The sequence below is a fragment of the Macaca mulatta genome, chromosome 11, assembly GCF_049350105.2.
Source record: "Macaca mulatta isolate MMU2019108-1 chromosome 11, T2T-MMU8v2.0, whole genome shotgun sequence".
NCBI lineage: Eukaryota > Metazoa > Chordata > Mammalia > Primates > Cercopithecidae > Macaca > Macaca mulatta.
Window position 1 is genome coordinate 36,848 of NC_133416.1, and position 19,454 is coordinate 56,301.

Here is a 19,454-nt window from a genome sequence, read left to right on the forward strand (position 1 = left end):
GGGACAGGCTGATATTACTCCCAATGTGGCACAGGGTGGACATTCACCCTGTTTCATCCTTCTCAATATTCCAAGGCCGAGAGACTGATATTAATCTCAGTATCACAGACACTGGACAACCCCTTGTGATACTCTTCCAAATATCCAGAGCAGGTTCCCAGCAGCCACCCCCAGCCGGCCCCCCTGGCTTCTGGGAGCCCCGTCGCAGGGGGTGCAGGCATGACCCCCTATCAGGCTCCCAGCCACCACCCCCAGCCCGCCCCCCCGGCTTCTGGGAGCCCCGTCGCCGGGGGTGCAGGCACGCCCCCCGATCGGGCTCCCAGCCGCCACCCCCGGCCCACCCCCCGGCTTCTGGGAGCCCCATTGCCGGGCGTGCAGGCACCCCCCGTGATCGGGCTCCCAGCCGCCACCCCTGGCCCGCCACCCCCGGCTTCTGGGAGCCCCATCGCTGGGGGTGAATGTCCCCTTTGTCCTTATCAGCATGTAGCTAGCAATATTGTGACATTTTTACTGCAGAGTGAATGATGACTGGGGCATCTTAAGAGGAGTTGTAGGGTGTTTCTTTCTGCATAGGTACCTCTTCTCCCTCCTACCCGCAATTGACAAGTGCCCATCCACTCCAGCATTAGAGATGCTACTAATATGTGAATTTTTGGTGGTCCCTCCAGGTGAGCCTTCCCAGACTTTCCCTTTTCCAGGAGCTCAACCTCCTGTTCATGTCTAGCTGTCTATCTACTCTAACAGAGCCTACTATCCTGTGTCTTTCCCAAAAATAGTGAGGGAACAATGAATTGGAAACCATAGCAAATGATATACATGTAGATGAAAACTTTACAACTTACACAAATAATCACTCAAAATCATCCTTACACTAAAAATGCAAGACTATACAATTTCTAGAAGAAACTATAGAAGAAAAGCTATGTGCCTTTGGGTTTGGTAATGAATTTTAACAAATGGCAAAAAAGGTTGATATACCCAGAAGAAACGACAATGTGAATTTCTTAATATTTATAAATATTTAAAGTTTATACTCTGGAAAATACCTTGTGAAGGGAACAAAAAGACATGTCACATATTGAAAGAAAATATTTGCAAAATACAGATCTGAGAAAGACTTTGTATTCAAAATACATACAAAATTCTTAAAACTGAACAATAAGTTAAACAGCCCAATTAAAAATGCACACAGATCTGAACGAACACCTCACCAAAGATGATCTACAGAAGACAAGTAAACATACCAAAAGATGCTCAACATAGTACATAACTGAAAACCACAATGAGATAGCACAGCTGGTCTATACCTCTTACAACTGCTAAACTCTTTAAAAAATGACAAATTGCTGGAGGAAAAACAAGAACTCTTTTCATTGCTGGTGGGACACTGTGTATAAGACCAAAATATGCCACCCTAAAATATAATGGCAGGAAACCAGAATATGCCACCCAAAAATATGTCCCTTTGGCTTAAGAATTATTCCAAGCTGATTATTTTGAAAAAAAAAAAAAAAGCCAAAAAAGGAAGTTCTGAAAACAGAGTAGAAGTTACCCTTGTGTAAGGAAAATTTACATCTATAAAGGAAATCCCCATTTAAAAGCTACCTCTCTCTCTCAGCACCAAGAAGAGAAGGGTAACTAAATCACTAAAGAGTTTTATCAATAAGGTATACATGTTTTTAAAACTTTTCTGTTTTTCTCATTTTAATCTGTTGTTTGTTACAGAGGGTCCTATCTAAGAATTCCAAAAACACAGAAAATTGTTTGTCCTCCCCTATTACAAGTTGGGCAGTTTTTTCCAAAGCTAAACAACTCTCACCTTACAATCCAAAAATCACATTCCTAAGTATTTTGACAACTACTTTGATGTTATTTCTAAATAAAAGCTACCATGCAGTTATTTACAGAAGCTCTATTCATAATGACCAAAGGAAAAAAAGAATCAGAAAGTCTTATAGTAGATGACTGTGTGGGAATCCACTCAGACATCAAGAGTTCTTATAAAGATTATTTAAACGAAAACATTTGAGATACTGAAGATAAAGGAAGAAATCTTACCAGAACTTACTTTATCCAATTAAAGCAGAGCTCCCAGAAAAATACACCTGCCATTAACTCCATCCAAGGAGTTTCTTGCAAATTCAGCTGCCATGAAGACAGTGTACTCTTTCCCATTAGCATTGATAAATGAAAATGAAATCCTAAGCTCCCAACTGACTGAACAGACCAACTCTTGGCTGAGGGAACCCCAGAGTAACTTTCAAAACTGAGTTCTCAGCTTGGCCAGGATGGGATGATGGGGGTCAGATACACCGCGTTATTCCCCCTCGTTTGCTAACCATGATGAGGCTTTCTTCCCTAAGGATTAAACAGAAACCAGCCCTTTCAAAGGTGCCACCACTGATATCAACCTCTCCTTTCTTGCCTAATAAGAGACCACCCATGATGGAGAGGTTCTGGCCTGTGTACAGAGGATGCACAGAGCGAGTTTTCATGTCCTCTGCTTCACCTTTTAATGTCAGAGGGCTGAAAACTCTACCCTGGGATCGTGCTAACACTGCCATCTTTTGTACATGGGACCCATGAAGAAGCAAGAAACTCAATTGCACAAGCATGCATTTCTCCTTTCATAAATATTCATGACATTAGAGTTTATTAAATATATGTTTTTGCCAATTCCACTCAGCATAAATTACTATTTCCTTTACATCTCCCTTGAAGCATCTGTTTCTGGCTTCTGGCTGGAGGCTATGCTTCCCAGTCTGTGAGAAGGACAATCCTGCAGGCTGCAACTCTTTATAGGAAATAAATCTCTCATTGGGTGTGGTGGCTCATGCCTGTGATCCCAGCACTTTGGGAGGCCAAGGCAGGTGGATCACCTGAGGTCAGGCGTTTGAGACCAGCCTGGCCAACATGATGAAACCCTGTCTCTACTAAAAATACAAAAAAATTAGTCAGGCTTGGTGGTGGGCATCTGTAATCCCAGCTAATTGGGAGGTTGAGGCAGGAGAATCGCTTGAACCCAGAAGGTGGAGGTTGCAGTGAGCCGAGATCGCACCATTGCACTCCAGCCTCGGTAACAAGAGTGAAACTCTAAAAAAAAAAAAAAAAAAAAAAAAAAAAAAAAAAAAACCATAAAAATAAAGAAATGTCTCCTTTCCAAATTTATGAAATTGTCATTTTGTTAATCATTTTGGATGCTGAAGAACTTGTAATCCAATGAGTAGAAATGTTGGTACCCCATTTATGGCTGTCAACCTGCCAATTCTCAGGAGTTTGTATGATCCTAAATCTGAAAGAATCTCATCCCATTAGGATTCTTGTCTCCTTTTCTGTTGCCTTTGCCCACTGGCTCTGCCAACAGGGGTCTTTCTTTCTCCTTGGCTATCTTTGGATAGGGGGGCTCCATCTTCTGTACCACCTTAAGGAATGCCTTTTGCATGCATGGCTAAGTCATTGAAAAGCCTACAGTTTCAGTAACATTTTGAGTGAGTACTCTGTGAAGCTGGGTTGGAATCTCAGGCTTCTTTGTCTGGAAGGTAACTCTTGGGATACAAGTTTCTTATCCTAGCTTTGGTTTTGAGGCCTCTGTGTTCTCCTCTTGGGTTGGAAGTTATTCCTGGCTTTTTGTTTCATGGTGTCTCTGTGATCTTGATCTTGCTCTTTTCATGGGAACTTCTCAGTTGACTAAATTCTCCCTTCTCAAACCTCTGCTGACTATGTGTTCCACCAATATGGAGCTAATTCTGTCTACTTCCTTTCCTGTTTGCATGACTTTACTAAGAATAAGAATTATTTAGAACTTAAATGGCTCCTTTGAGAAAATTTTTATCTTCCAAACTGCCTCCTTTTAGATCTTTCTCTTCCCATTTGAGTCTCTCAACTCCCTACAATCACTGAAACTTTAGGCACCCTGCTCCATGCCTTGGAGGCTCTCAACATGCTCAAGAATCTGCAAAAGCAAACACCTGGGGCTGAAAAATAAAACAGAAAAAAAAATTATTTCTCAGCCTCTGTAAGATTGTATGTCAAAACAAAAGAAAATCTTACAAATCTCCAAAATTATTAGCGAGAAAAAAGCTTTAGCCCTCATATGAAGAAGGTAAAAACTTGTTCCGTTTTCCAGAAACACAGTTATAATACAAATAAAAAATGGGGCAAAGACAAAAACCAAGTCTTCTGTATAAACTAGTAAATTTTGTATTATTGTAATCACATTAGTCAGGGTTCTCCAGAAAGACAGAATCAATGTGATATATGTAGATAGATAGATGAGAGAAGACTCATTAGGGGAATTGGTTCACATAATTATGGAGGCTGAGAAGTTCCACGATAGCCTATCACCAAGTTGGAGAACTAGGAAAGCGTAGCATGGCTCAGTCCAGGTCAAAAGGACTCAGAATGAGGGAAGCCAATGGTGTAACTCTCATTCTGAGGCCAAAGGCCTGAGACCCTAAAGTTCTGATGTCAAGGGCAGGAGAAGAAGGATGTTTCCATTTCAGAAGGAGATAATTCCCCTTTCCTCTTCCTTTTTGTTCTATCTGGGTTCTCAACCAATTGGATGGTGCCTGTATTCATCCATTTATACACTGCTATGAAGAAATACCCGAGTCTGAGCAATTTATAAAGAACAAAGAGGTTTAATGCGCTGACAGTTCCACATGGCTGGAGGGGCCTCACAACCATGGTGGAAGGGGAAGCAAAGACGTCCTTCTTCACATGGCAGCAACAAGGAGAAGTGCTGAGCCAAATGGGAAAAGCTCCTTATAAAAACATCAGATCATGAGAACTCACTCACTATCATGAGAACAGCATGGCAGTAACCACCACCATGATTCAATCACCTCCAACTGGATCCCTCCCACGCCATGTAGGAATTATAAGAACTACAATTCAAGATGAGATCTGAGTGGGGACACAGCAAAACCATATCTGTGCCCATCTACATTGGGTCAGGGTTATCTCAGTGTCTTCCAGAAATACCCTCACACATATGCCCAGAAATTGTGTTTTACCAGCTGTGTGTCTCTTAATCCAATCAAGTAGATGTCTAAAATTAACCATCAGAATATTTATGCCTGATTCATGCCTGAAATTTCAGGATGAAAGCTATGAAATCTCTATTTGTGTTTGTATGTCTATTAATGTGTGTTATGTATATGTGATATTTTCTTAACTCAGGTTAGGGTTGCAAAATTCATTTATAAAATTCTTTAAAAGTGTTCTATTCTAACTTGGCTTGGAAAAAAATAAGCATTTATAAATAAATATTCACCAAACTCCTAGAAATATAGGAACTGGTCAAATGTTTTTTAAGTTAACACGATTTGGATAAAACTTAGTTAAATAAGGTTAATATAATATTTTTGGTGTAATAAAACAACTATGTCTTCAAAGTTACCACTATCGAATATAAAGCAAACATAAATTCCTATTCTGCTTGAGTTCTACTCAAATAAGCTAATATTATACTTACTAGAAACGTAAAATCTTAAAGCTTTTAAATTTGATTCTAATTAAGTTGTCATTCTTATGAAAAACATTATTTCTTTTTTATGGTGAAAAGATATACATATATTTAGAGTTAGTCAGTTGGACTCGGTTTAGATGATCCCAATTTTGTTGCAACATCCAAAGCATCATAATCAGGAGCGAGTCGAACATATGCCTTCTTCTCTTTATCAGGTCGAATCAGGATGTTGACTGTGGCCACATCCATGTCCCAGAGCTTCTTCACAGCCTGTTTAATCTGGTGCTTGTTGGCTTTAACATCCACAATGAACACAAGTATGTTGTTTTCTTCTATCTTCTTCATGGCCGACTCAGTGGTCAGCGGAAACTTGATGATAGCATAGTGGTCAAGCTTGTTTCTCCTGGGGGTGATCTTCCGAGGATATGTGGGCTGCCTCCGGAGTCGCAGTGTCTTGGGCCACCTCAAGGTGAATGACATGCGGATCTTCTTTTCTGTATGTTGCTGTGGACACCTTTCAACACTGCCTTCTTGGCCTTTAAAGCTTTGGCTTTGGCTTTGGCTTTAGGAGGGGCAGGAACTTCCTTCTTCACTTTCGGTGCCATCTTGTGAAAAGCGAAAAACATTATTTCAAAAATAATTTGTTTACTGTAAATCTGCTTAATAGTAGTTTCCAAAATACTTTTGGTAATTTTTAATCTTAAAGTTAAGCTAAGTAAAAGATTTGCATTAAATATCTAGACCATTTATAAATAAGATACAATACTAAAACATTAATTACTGAACATAAATAATTAAAGTTTATATAATTTTCGCTTCTTATTTTTACAGAAAGACTAAAGATATTTTGGACCATTAATAAACATGTTTTTGTCTACCACAATGAGAAATTGTACAATGAGGAAACACATCCATGTAGATGTTGGGAGATGGTATACTCATACATTTTCTAACCTACTATGGAATGCTAATATATGACAGTGTATAACTGTTTACTTGTTAGTTTTCTCTGGAAAATAAAAGATTACTAAGTATTAAAATTATAATCAATATGTGTAAATAAAACTACTAGAAGCAATAGAATAACTAGAAACAACTCTATGCAAAGCATGCAAGAAAAGTAGGGCATGATTCACAAGTAAAGTAGGATGTATTTTTTATAAGGAATACCTTACAAAAAATACAAATAAAAAGAGATATCTAACCTTCCCTGTGTTATATTTGTATCAGTAAAATGTTGTTTTCACAAATTATATAAAATTCCTGGAAATTTGTCAATGTCCTCCTTATCCATGCTATGTGCCAGTATAGAGTTATGAGTCATAATTCCAATTATTATTCTAAATGTTGTGCCGGGTGCAGTGGCTTATGCCTGTAATCCCAGCACTTTGGGAGGCCGAGGTGGGTGGATCACAAGGTCAGGATATCAAGACCATCCTGGCTAACATGGTGAAACCCCATCTCTACTAAAAATACAAAAAATTAGCTGGGCGTGGTGGCGGACACCTGTAGTCACAGCTATTCGGGAGGCTGAGGGAGGAGCATGGCGTGAACCTGGGAGGCGGAGCTTGCAGTGTGCTGAGATCACGCCATTGTACTCAAGCCTGGGTGACAGAGCGAGACTCTGTTTCTAAATAAATAAATAAATAAATAAATAAATAAATAAATAAATGTTGTATGCCACAGAAAAAATCAAATATCCTTGTCAACTGTGGTATAATCACAGCCATTTCATACTCTTTGTCATTTAGATATTATTTCCCCCTGATGCTTTCCTGAAAGCTCCTGCGATCAGCTACAGGTCAGAATGTTCATCTCCGATACAGGACTCCCTCTGAGACTCATGGAAAAGAGTATGACAGGTACTCTGGTTAAAGACTTCTGATGATATTGCTTAAATAACTTTAAGACCATACACTTGACTCAGTGAAGATCTCCAGAAGCCTGGTGGAGAAATTGATGGGGTCATGAGACTGCTAACCCAAGATCCAGCAAGACTGGAATTGATTACGTGGCACTGAATGAACTGATGAAAATTGATTATAATTTTATAGCTTTTTAGAGCATTGCTGGTTCTTTAATGTTCTAGTTTCTGAATTTAAGAAATCTCTTTCTCTTAATTTAACTGTAACTTACAACAATTTGGTAGATTATACTTTTGTAAACAGAAATGAAGCGTTTACATTTTTTTCCCTGCCTAATCTCTCCAGAATTTTGAAATTCTTACTGAATACTCTTTTTTTCATGATGATATAGTTATTAGCAAAAGTCCAGTAAGAATCTGTTCACCTTATAACAGGACATAATTGGAAAATTTGGTTATATTATCAAGATTTTTACTGGAACATCATATTTTAGAAGTGTACCTAAGATCAGTTATGACCAGCAATTTTAAGGAAGTAAGGTTGACTATTATGGAGACAATGCTTACAAAGCACTGTGAGAAATGGGAAAGTTCTTCTTCAAAGATTGTAAAAAGTCACAATTTCTTACTATAAGATTGCTATCCACTATTTGTGTGTGTGTGTGTGTGTGTGTGTGTGTGTGTGTATGTTCCAAATCAGTTGTCCTAGCTTGCTCCGGCATGCCTGGACAGAACTAGACAAGCCCCAGCCCATAGTGTATGCCATTCCTTATTTGGAGATGCTTCCTTAACTATCCCTGGCAACTTCCTTTTCTTTCTTTGTTCTATTCCCCTTACCTAATTAAGAAAGTTTTAAACTAATAGCCAATTGGGTAAAGTGTAAAATGTGAGGTCCTATTCCAGCCAATGGTAACTGGACACAGCAGTAGGGTAGACACATCAGGTTATAAGTAACTCTGTCTCCTTTGTTCGGTGTGCTCTTGTGGCTGGACAGCTATTGAGTAGCACCCTTTCTGCAGAAAGTAAAGCTCGCCTTGCTAAGAGATTATTTGTTCCCATGTTAATTCTTTTTTTTTTTTTTTAGAACACCAAAAACTTCGTTCCCAACAGCACTCTGAGAAAAGTCAGCCTGATACTTACATTACAGGGTTCACAGCCTTACAGGTTAGTAAAGAAGGTCATTTCCTGGTAGGCCCAGGAATTTAGGGATATTTGGGGGGACTCAAGAAGAGAGGAATTCACACAAAGCTATAAGGACTGCAGCTGAAATTTGATAGTATGTTCTTAGCTTGGTTTTTAGCCTGAATGAGGCCTTTAAAAGTCAAATCTGAGATTCTGTATGAAAACTTCCAGCAAAGAAACTTGAAAGCACCTATGTGGTCGTCTCCTGTTCTTGCTGCACTTACGTAAATAATCAAGCAAAATCTAACAAAACTATACTTAGATTTAAAACAAGAATAGTCTTACTTTGATTATGGTCAAAAATGATGGTTACTACAGAGAATAATTTTATGTTTCAATGGAAAACTATAACTTGGCCGGGCATGGTGGCACATGCCTATAATTCCAGCACTTTGGGAGGCCAGGAGTTCTAGATCAGCCTAGGCAACATGTTGGAAACCCCGTCTCTACCAAAAATATAAAAATTAGATGGGCACGATGATATGTACCTGTAGTCCCAGCTAATCAGGAGGCTGAGGAGGGAGGATCACTTGCACCAAGGAGGTAGAGGTTACAGTGAGCCGAGATTGTTGCACCTTTGCACTCCAGCCTGGGTGACAGAGCCAGACCCCGTCTTGAAAAAAAATTTTTTTTTAAGGAAAGCTATAGTTATTGTGGGTTATCAGATTCTAGTCTTGTTTCTTGTTTTTGGGCTATTTTTACCTCTTTGTAAACTGGATCCTGCCATCTGATGAATTTTGTCCCACAATGATACTTGTGGAATAAGAAGCCAAGTATTGTCTCTCCTACTAATGTATCTATTGTCAGTTAATTTGAAGGTCTCCAACCCTGAAACAAAGTTAGAAGAGGTAGGTTTTGCTCCCCAAAATGCATAACCAAACTGTGGTACATTCATGCAATGGAATACTATTTAGCCATAGAAAGGAACAAGCTATCAACTCACACAAAGACATGAGTGAATCTTGTATGCACATTGCTAAGTGGAAGAAGACAGTCTGAGGAGAATACACACAGTGTGACCTCATTTAATGAGACACTGCAGAAAGCAAACTACACAGATGGGAAACCATTGGCTCCATGGGGTGGGGGTTTCAAGCATTTCATATGATACTTTAGTAGTGGGATACCTACCACAATGCACTGGTCAAAATACGCAGAATTTTACAACCAAATGGGTAAATCAAACTCTATTCAAATTAAATAAAATTACTCAGGATGTGGAGTATCCCAGGACAGAATACATCATGTGAAAAATAATTTAACTATGCTACAAATTACTGTGGTTTGGATGTGGTTTGTCCCTGCAAAAACTCGTGTTGAAATTTGACCCCCAATGTGGCAGTGTGGGGCAGTGGGGCCTAGTGGAAGGTGTTTGGGTCATGGGGACGGATCCCTCATGAATAGATTAATGTTCTCCATGGGGATGAGTGAGTTCTGCTCTCACAGGAATGGATTAATTCCTGCAGGAGTAGGTAGTTAACAAGAGTCTGGGTTCCTTGGCTTCCCTCTTGCTTTCGTTCTTGCTATGTGATCTCTGGTGCACCCCTTGCTCCCCTTCCACTTTCCACCATGAGGTGAAAAAGACTGAGACTCCACCAGATGCAACTGCCCAATCTCAGACATTCCAGCCACCAGTATTGTGAGCCAAAAGGACCTTTTTTATTTATAAATTACCCAGCCTCAGGTATTCTGTTACAGAAGCACAAAACAGACTAAGACACAAATGTAGGAAAAAACTCACTGAAGGTGTAGGGAAAATGGTGTTGACCTAAGTCACTTTGAAAATTAATAGAATCCGTATGCTGAAGGCAAACAAACTATACTTCATCACTGGATTCTATTTTATAAAATTCTTTCCAACAGAAGCAATTGTGAACAATTGTAAAACCACAGTATCTGTATCTGGAATAAAACAATGACTTACATAAGTCGCAGATGGTAGTAACCAGGTTTCTCACTGTTGAAGTGGGAGGTTACAAATTAGCACGGGGAGAAGGCTAGAATGATTCATGTGCTATTAGATCAGAGGTGGAGACATGAACGTAAACTTATGTTTAGTTTAATATAGATACACACAGTTCTACATAGAAAACTTTATAATTAGGTGTGTATAGGTAGGTTACACACACACATATACTTCCTAGCATTGCTAATGAGGAACAAGTGCTCATTCAACAATGTGCTCATTCGGCAGCCAGATGTAAGTTTTCCTACCATTCTGAAAGGAATGAGGCTCTTTGAAGAAATGTCTGATACTAGAACTGGGACAGTAAATATAGGAGTCGGGATAATCTTGAAGTATCAGAAAGTAAGTACTAAAAAAAATTAAAATATATCAAAGAAAAATAATAGCCAATAAAAACAGCTACTGATGGCCAACACAGGAATGAATTGTAGTGTTGAATAATAATTAAAGCTGAAAGTAATTATCTAGGTGTCTGTATTTGTATACACAGGTGAATAAGAAAACAGAGTTGCATAGAAATCTCCTTTGCAAAAGAATTCCAAGTAATTGATGTAGACACTCAGCCATCAATAATGTGGAGCCAACTCCTCACTCCGTAAGTGTGGGCTCTGCACAGTGACTTGCTCCAAAAGAACACATGCAGTATGGGCAAGGAGGAAAAATAACTTCACAGTGGAGAAACCTGACAAACAGTAGCTCTTCCAAATGATTCAAGTGAACATAAAAGGTGACAGTTCACCTTGAGAACATGCAGTGACAATGGGGGACATTCTACAAAATTCCTGACCAATCCTCCTCAGTACTATCAAGGTCATCACGACATGGAAAGCCTGACACACTGTCACAGCCAGGAAGAGCCCACAGGGACGTGATGACCACATGTCATGCGTGATCCTGGATGGGATCCTGGGTCAGAGTAAGACAGAACCAAGGGCATCCAAATGAAATATAAACTTTAGTTAATAATAGTCTATCAGTATTGGTTCATTAACTATGACAAATTATGTAAGATATTAATAAGCCATGTGAGACACACTGATAGAAGATGTTAATAAGAGATGAAACTAGGTTGCAGCTACATGGGAAATCTCTGCATTTTTTGGGGGGCAATTTCTGAGTAAGTAAAAAAAAATGATGTAAAATAAAACTTTATTGAAAACAGTTATAATTTTTGAATACTTCTTTGTTTAATTATTTATACCACGAATTACTAGTAACTGACACTGTTAACTAGTCCTGTTTTTTTAAATAAGAGCATTTATGACACAAAAAATTAAACAGTACAGATTGATATATAAATCAAAACAAATGCTCTTTACATGTTTTCTGTTAGAGTAGTCACACATATGTGTAAACTTAATTATCATACTTTTTTCTTGTGCTGTAGTTGTGTCCTGGTTCATTCTTTAAAATGCTGTTCGCCTTAGACCGGGAAAAAAAACCTTACAGACTCTGTTTCAATTCATGGCTAAATATTTTCAAAACAGTGACTTTGTAAAAATATGTTCCAATGGAAAATTGATTCATTGTGATGGGATCACTTATTCCAAGACTTCTTGTCTTCATTTCGTGTCCATGGCTACCTTTTAGCCATAATACAACAGAATTGTCCATGTGTTTCTTGTTGTTCTGAAGGGTTATAGATATACAGGGGTTGGTTATATTCGTGTTTATTTACATATATGTTTAAAATTGTCCATATAAGGGTTTTAAAGATTACATTGGAAGCCTTATGTTTTAAAATGTACTCAGAATTTGTTTTAACCAGGGATGTTAAGACCTGGAGACATGGAAGTGACTGTCCCATTCAAACTCATAGATCCCTAGAAATAGGAGGCACAGGGACGCCCCAGGCAGAGGCAGGAGAGGGGAAGGCACGGGCAGGATCCTCTGCTGTAGTCTCTGTGGGACAGCAAGGGCAGGCAGGGCAGGCAGGCTTAGGCTGCCCAGCGTTAATAGCTTCAGCAGGCTCTGGGGCATAGGGGCCATTTCTAGTTGTCTAGTACCTCACCCTGTGGTGATTAAGGAAGGGCGGTATTGTCTCCTACAGTATCAGAGCTAGATAAAGTAGGTGGTTAGGAGTATGGGTTCTGAATTGGTAGTTTAATTGGCTGGTCCTGGGAAAGACAATCTTTTCCCAGTATAGACTAGATGCTAGAGCGTCAAGAAAACAGAAAATAAGAAAATATAACTAATGCATTCTGTGTGTACAGATGGAGTCTTCTTTTGCTCCCCCAAAGGAAGAGTCCACAGGAGCCTGGCACTCCTGGACCTGAGGAAACCCTGAAAATATTGGTATCTGCAGATCCTCTCCAAAAAGAGGTCGCCAATCTCCTAAGACTACAAGCTGATCCCAGCATTCTGGGAGCCAAGAGGGAGAAAGAATCCGCTGATCTCCCTGCTCAGTAAATTGGCTTTCACTAAATACTGTCTTTGCATAAGCAGCATTATCCAGTGTCCTGGAGCTTAGAAAAGTTCTGTTTCAGTATCTGAAGAAAATAAATTGTTTCTTTTTCTGATGTCAGGGAGGAGCATTTGACTGCCAGTGTGGACTGAGGGGTCTTGGGATCAGTCTTCCCAATGTGCTTTGAACCGACCCTCTGTGTCTGCCTCACCATCTCCTCAGCTTACCTAGACACTTGGGAACCCTAACACAAGCCCTTCTAGGAGTCTGTGGTGTGGCTTAGCTGCCTCTGTAGGAATCTCTTGGGGTTAAACATTTTCCACTCTGCTAAGTCAGTGCCATCTGTTCTTTGGCTTCATCTTCAGAAGACCCTGAGCCCTTCCCCACCCTCCTTGCCCCACCCTCCACACCAACTGCGTGGCGCCCTTGAGGCCATAGGGTTGCTACCATAGGATTTTTGTATTGAGTGCTCTCATTCCAAGCAACTGTGAGAGATTTCTATGGCAGGGCCTCTGGGTTCCTGTCAAATTAAATTGTAGTTGACTGGTGGGTGCTATTTAAGAAGCATCCCCCTTTCTCCTTCCTAACAGAGCCCTGAATTATTCAGTCACGTGGTTTGAAACATGGGGTGGGTCCCGGTTGACTTAACCAGCACTGTCTCACCCTGTGTCACAGTTACTGGTTCCAAAGTGAGTGCATAACTGAGGCTCATGCCAGGTGCCACACAGCACTCCCTTGGTCCCCCTAATGGACTTTGGGATGGGCGGGGTCTGAGTTGTTCCAATTAGAGTCAAATACAAGTTGCGCTAGGTTGTTAGGAACAAGGGTGTGCTTGTTCATGCTCCCTCTTTGGTGAAGAATGCAACCTCAGAAATTGTTCCTGGAGATTTTGCCACATGCAGAATTATTCTGACTTCACTGAAGGCAGAGCAGAAAATTGGGAAGAGACTGAGTCCTGGTAACATCCATGAGCTTCTGTGCTCAGATTCACACTGAAGCCTGGCCTCCTTCTGAACTACCCACCTGAGTCAATAAATTCCCTTGTATTTAAAGTAAAATTGAGCTGGATTTTTAGTTACTTGCACCTGCAGGTGTTCTGTGACGCTGGTACTGTGAGTTTGCATCTGAGAATTTTTACAGTGTTTCTCTCATGGTTGAGTCAATCATTTCAAGGATGCTCTGAGGGTAAAAAGAACGATGAATTGTGAAGCAGTGAATTGTGCTGCCAGGCACAATTCATTGGACAATAGAAAGCCTCATCTCCTGGGCAGTAGAAAGTTTCATTGTACATAAATTACATATCTTGTTTCTGTCTCAACCTCTTATTTTTTCATATGCAAAGGAGGTAAGGAAATCCAAATAAGTCCAGCAGCTAATATGCCTCTCAGACATGATCCAAAACAGAATTGAATTATGTAAGCCTTGTTAAAATTCATCATCATTCATATTTCTGAATATTTAAATTAGAAATTCTGAAAAAGTAGTTTGTTTCAGAGGTAGTTTGTATGTGGGTAGGTATTTTTTCAGGATCAAAAGTTTATTTTTTATTATCTAATTGAGTTTAATTTACATATAACAAAATTTAGTAATTTTAAGTGTACAAATCAATGCATTTTGACAAATATACATATAGTCATGTACACAACAGTACCATTAAAATACATTTCATTACCCCCAAAATTCTCTTGCATGCTGCTGTAGTCAGTGACCCCTGCCCCACACCACAGCTTCCGGCAGTTGCTTTCTTTCACTCTAGTTTTGTTTGTCTTAGAATATGATACAGGCCACATGCAATGACTCAGGTCTGTAATCCTAGCACTAGATTGAGAAGCGGGGATCACTTGAGCCCAGGAACTTGAGACCAGCCTGGGCAACATGGCAAAACCCCATCTCTTAAAACACACACACACACACACACACACACACACACACAAATTAGCCAGGTGTGGTGGCACACCCCTTTGGTCCCAACCCCTTTGGTCCCAGATACTCAGGAGGCTGAAGAATCACCTGAGCCTGGGAGGTCAAGGCTGCGGTGATCTGTGATCACATCACTGCACTCCAGCCTTGGTGACAGAGTGAGATGTTATCTCAAAAAAGAAGTATTTGATATACATGGAATCATATAGAATATTCTCTTATACCTAGTTTCTTTCATGTATTCTAATGCCTTTGAACGTCCATGTGATTTCCAGTGTATATGTCATTCTTATGTTGGGCAGTAACCGTTGTAGGAATATATTACAGCTTATCTACTCTTCAGTGATAGACTATTTTAAAAATATTTGGCTATTAAGAAGAAAGTTGTTATGAATACTTATATTCAGACCTTTGTGTCAACAGATTTTCACTTCTCTTGGTTGAAAACTTAGGAGGAATTATTATTTTTTTAGGTTACGGATTTTTAAATGATTGTCAGTTGCCAGTTACTTTAAAAAAAATGTAAGTTCTTAAATTTTAAAGTTTAGGATGCCTGACTACCCTGACAAAAACAAGCAATGGGGAAAGGATTTCCTATTTAATAAATGGTGTTGGGAAAACTGGCTAGCCATATGAAGAAAACTGAAACTAGACCCCTTCCTTACACCTTATACAAAAATTAACTCAAGATGGATTAAAGACTTAAACATAAGACCTAAAACCATAAAAACCCTAGAAGAAAACCTAGGCAATATCATTCAGGACATAGGCATGGCCAAAGACTTCATGACTAAAACGCCAAAAACAACGACAACAAAAGCCAAAATTTACAAATGGGATCTAATTAAACGAAAGAGCTTGTGCACAGCAAAAGAAACTCTCATCAGAGTGAACAGGCAACCTACAGAATGGGAGAAAATGTTTGCAATCTATCCATCAGACAAAGGGCTAATATCCACAATCTACAAGGAACTTAAACAAATTTACAAGGAGAAAAAAAAACCATCAAGAAGTGGGTGAAGGATATGAACAGACACTTCTCAAAAGAAGACATTTATGTGGCCAAGAAACATATGAACAAAGGCTCATCATTACTGGTCATTAGAGAAATGCAAATCAAAACCACCATGAGATACCAACTCATGTTAGTTAGAATGGCGATCGTTAAAAAGTCAGGAAACAACAGATGCTGGAGAGGATGTGGAGAAATAGGAACACTTTTACACTGTTGGTGAGACTGTAAATTAGTTCAACCATTGTGGAAGACAGTGTGGCAATTCCTCAAGGATCTAGAACCAGAAATACCATTTGCTCCAGCAATCCCATTACTGGGTATATACCCAAAGGGTTATAAATCATTCTACTATAAAGACACATGCACACGTATGTTTACTGCAGCACTATTCACAATAGCAAAGACTGGGAACCAACCCAAATGCCCATCAATGATAGACTGAATAAAGAAAATGTGGCACATATACATCATGGAATACTATGCAGTCATAAAAAAGGATGAGTTCATGTCCTTTGCAGGGACATGATGAAGCTGGAAACCATCATTCTTGGCAAACTAACACAGGAACAGAAAAGCAAACACCGCATGTTCTCACTCATAAGTGGGAGGTGAACAATGAGAACACATGGACACAGGGAGGGGAACATCACACACGGGGGCCTGTTGCAGGGTCGGGGCCTAGGGGAAGGATGGCATTAGAAGAAATACCTAACATAGATGACAGGTTGACAGGTGTAGCAAACCACCATGGCACGTGTATACCTGTGTAACAAACCTGCACGTTCTGCTCATGTATCCCAGAACTTAAAGTATATAAAAAAAATAAAAGTCACAGGATGTTTGTGATACTATCTATTACACTGATGTTGACATCACACATGGCTGACTATTTGGAGACTCCAAGTGAAATTTCTTGCAGTTCTCAGTGCCAGGAAAATATGTATTTCTGGATAAAAACTCAAAAATTTTAGAAAAACTTCCAAGTTTCATAGTCTAGAGCTCTAACACTGGAATCTTCCAAATTTAAGGATTAATGATTTACCTAAACCTAAAAATAGTAGGTTGCAGATGTATTTAAACAGTGTGCCTAGGTAGTATGCTTATATATTAAGATTAAAATGGTCTTCTAAAGTTTATTAATTCTAATATAACCTTTATTGTTTCATGTAGACATATCTTTCTGGTTCCCAGGATAATTTAAACAATTAATTCTAAGCAACTATTAACTTAGTTCTAGATTGGGATATCTATTTATGCATTTGAAGCTTTAGATATGTATTTCAAATCAGAAATGTGTGCTGGTCATGGAAAGTTGTGACTTAGAGCCTCAGGTAAGTTTTTTTTCATGTGAACATACTGCTTCCAATTGTTGTTATGCCCAGAGCAGACAATTAATAAATACCCTTGGAACTGAATGAGTGATTAACTGCAAATATCACAATACATCTTCTTAGCGGGCATGATAATTAGACATATTTAGTCCTTGCTGTAACCTAAGAAAGGAATTCTTTTCATTAAATGTTTAATGTCTCACCCTGTTCATACAGCCGGAGTTACTGATTCAGTTTGATGTGAATTCAGTCTTATAAAAGACCCATCATTAAAACCTGCACTTATGCTTCCTATAGTATTGGAACTTCCAACTTGTATACAAAATAGATATCCTTCATATTCTTAAAAACCACAAGAAATCTCCCTTTATTCATAATAAACACAGAATTAGGTATTCTATTAAACTGAACAATAGAACTCACTGGGAGTGACCGCATAAACTATATCACGAATTGTCAAAGTGTCTGGAAAAGTCAGTGGGCCATTTCGCTCCACGCTGTGCCATGAGCCAACCAAGAGGGTTGTCAGTGACTCTGCGTGGGTCACCCAGGGCACGTGGTGCTGAGGCTGTCAAAGAGCAAGACGGGGCTGCATCTAAACTCAGGCCTCTGCTAAGTGTCCGAACTCGGGCAAGATGCTAAAGACTTTAGAGACGTTTCCTTTTCTATGATTGGGGTTATAACACTCACCCTGTCAGGTTCTCCTGTGCGTTGACAAGGCCGGCACGTGACACACCAGGGGCAGAGCTGGACGGGAACCTTCTTCCTCAGACATCAGGGTCCTCATGAGCATCAACAAAATAAAGAGAGCAGGAGAGCAGGAGAGCAGGAGAGCGGGGGAACGGGGGAGCGGGGGAGCGGGGGAGCGGGGGAGCAGGGGAGCAGGGGAGCAGGGGAGCAGGGCATCTCCAGCTGTGTCGGGACTGCAGCAGGGACTCAGCAACAATCAGTCTCTTTCTCTTGTTTCATCCAAATCATATATTTAAAAAATAGGTAGGGTTATCATGGATGTTTATATTGATTCCTGGGATCAGACAAATATACCTTTCCTTGTCATGCTGTTTTCTCTTCCCAGATGGTTTGAAGAGCTTCGTTTTGGACTTGATATTCCTGGAGTGCATTTCTTTTTCTAATTAGTTCAGTCTTGACCCTGAGCCATCACCCCTCCAGAGTAGCAGGATATTCCACTCCACCATTGTTGGGGTGCCACAATTTCACTACTAATCAAAGGCTCCTTGGTTACTGAAAAATGAGAGACGTACCTCTAATAATCAGTCTAGATTGTCACTGCTCACTTCCTCATTTTCCAATTCCACAGGGGCCCCTCAAAGCCCGGAAGGTCTCATTTCAGACGTCTTATAGACCATGGGAACCAGGAGACACTGGGAACCCTAGGGCCAGCACCCACCTCATTTGCACCCTGTCTCTGTTTCCATCACCCTCTAGATATTGCCACAGAGCAGTGTTGGGACCCACTGGAGATCTGACTGCTCCCAGTCTGGGAAACTGCCTTCTCTCCCTCCACTGATATCGTATTTCTACTTTCCACCCCACAGAAATCCTTGAACTAATCACAAAAGGGATTGGTAGTTACCTGGTGTGAAGCAGAGCTGAGCCAAAGGATGAAGCAATATTGCAATGGACTCTGTCATTGATATCACTAGTTCGCAAATCTGTTACCACTATGGTCAAATTTTTATATTCACTTTAAAATTATAACTCATTCTGCTCATTGTATTCAAGGCAACATCTACCCTAAAATATACTCAGGCATTAATTTACGCTCTTCTGTTTACAAATGAGAATTCATAAGCAAATTGAGGTAGCAATTACATTTTTTTAAACTGAAGGCAAAACAGAAGACATATACACATACGTCAGAGAAACAAAACAGAGAGCCCAGAAACAGATTGAAATACAGCCAGCTGATCTCTGACAAAGGAGCAAAGGCAATTCAATGGAGAGAGGAGAGTCTTTTTAACAAATGATGCTGGAACAAATGGACATCCATGTGCAAAAAAAAAAAAAAAAAAGAATCTATAAACAGACGTTACACCTTTTACAAAAGTTAATGTAAAGTAGATATTAGATCAATATATTAAATGCAAAATTTTCAAACTCCTAGAAGATAACATAAGGAAAAACTCTAGATAACGTCGGATTTGGTGATTCTTTTAGATACAACACCAAAAGCATTATTCACGAAGAAAAATATTGGGAACTTGAACTTTAACATAAAAAAACTTTAGTTTTGTGAAAGATACTGTTAAGAGAATAAAAAGACAAACCAGAGACTGTGAGA

The 19,454-nt window shown here is 39.6% G+C and overlaps 1 long non-coding RNA gene across 1 annotated transcript; it reads right to left on the bottom strand.

Annotated features, from left to right (window-relative positions):
- Positions 1–5,545: 5,545 nt before the first annotated feature.
- On the bottom strand, positions 5,546–19,187 carry LOC144332675 (uncharacterized). The gene is made up of 2 exons (XR_013400641.1): positions 17,843–19,187; positions 5,546–6,075 (listed from the first exon to the last, which is right to left on the bottom strand). It is a non-coding gene; the product is annotated as an uncharacterized LOC144332675 (long non-coding RNA).
- Positions 19,188–19,454: the final 267 nt, after the last annotated feature.